Below are 1,350 nucleotides of genomic sequence, written 5' to 3'. Positions count from 1 at the left end.
TGACCTTATGGCCTAGAGGATGAGCTTACAGTCTAGAGGATATGTATGGTATTTGTTAAGCGCTATGTGCCACGCCCTGTACTAAGAACTGGAGTAAATAGACGATAATCGGGTTAGGCGTAGTCTGTATCCCACATAGGGCTCAGTCTAAAGTGCTTAGTACAGTGCTCTGCACACAGTGAGCACTCTAAAAATATGATTGATTAATCCCCATATTACAGATGAGGTAACTGAGGCACAGAGAAGCCAAGTGACTTGCCCAAAGTCACACAGCAGACAAGTGGCAGAGCTAGGACTTAAACCCAGGCCCCTGCTCTTTCCAGTAGGCAATACTGCTCTTTCTTTGATAACTTAGCCTAAGTACATGGACCTCAAACCGGGTTAGCCGTGAGTCGTTGCACTAAGAATCGTCCAGTGGTGGAGATTAGCAAGTATATCGATTGCAAGATTGGAATCCATCTCAAAGACTGGTTTTAAGGGTCAGTTGGTATTAACAAAATTCAAGTCTTCTCTTAGTCCACCGAACAGTGAGCGTTGGAGACGGTAACCTAGGAGTGCGGTTTTCAGGGATTTGGAGGTTGTTTTTCATTATAAAAGGAGAGGCATTCTGGCCCAAGTATGTCCCTGGAAAAACATTTCTTTGACCCTGCTGAAGAGCGAATCGACAGCAACAAAATAAAAAAAGCAGTAGTAGAATAAACTGGGATTAGAAAATAAATGTTATTTTAGCCTTAACCGGGGCATTGCACCTGGGATTTCCACAGGATGCGATTTTCACTGCCTCTCCAGCCCAGGGAATGAATGCAGCAAGGACGGTTGGTGGAAAACGATCTAGGGGCTGTCAAATCTTACCTCTCCCAAATTGAAATGGAGCCGTGGTGCTAGAAGGGGTGGGATATTTACCTCACATGACTTTTAGGAAGAGAAAGGTATCACAGAAATGAATTTCAACCAGCTTCCCCGCTGCAATGCAAATGGGGTAAAACACATTCAGAAACCCCTCTCAGGATGGCACCTGGAGGGTTTCCAGGACTCCACCAGTCTCAGCTATAGGAGGGAGAGTCAAGCAGAGGCCTGTCCATTCCATTCCTAGTTTGGGCAGTGGCTAGTGAGTGGAAGACAATCTGTTACAAGTCAAAACTCACCTAGGCTGGGCAGCAGTGCCACGGGAGAGAGTCGAGGGCGGCGACTCAAGATTTCTGCATGGAAGAAAGCAATGGTAAATCACTTTCTTATTTTTACCAAGAAAACTCCATGGAGACACCTCCGGAATGATTGCAGATGGAGGTGGGGCTTTCTGGGAGAGACGTGTCCTTGGAGTCGCTAAGGGTCAGAAGCGACTCGACAGCA

The 1,350-nt window shown here is 46.4% G+C and overlaps 1 non-coding gene across 1 annotated transcript; it reads left to right on the top strand.

Annotated features, from left to right (window-relative positions):
- The first annotated feature begins 997 nt into the window (after positions 1–997).
- On the top strand, positions 998–1,135 carry LOC114811563. Its single transcript, XR_003759259.1, has one exon. It is a non-coding gene; the product is annotated as a small nucleolar RNA SNORA7 (small nucleolar RNA).
- Positions 1,136–1,350: the final 215 nt, after the last annotated feature.

Source organism: Ornithorhynchus anatinus, chromosome 4 (assembly GCF_004115215.2).
Source record: "Ornithorhynchus anatinus isolate Pmale09 chromosome 4, mOrnAna1.pri.v4, whole genome shotgun sequence".
Taxonomy (NCBI): Eukaryota; Metazoa; Chordata; class Mammalia; order Monotremata; family Ornithorhynchidae; genus Ornithorhynchus; species Ornithorhynchus anatinus.
Note: the sequence above shows the minus strand (reverse complement) of the source record. Positions and strands in the feature narration are given on the sequence as shown.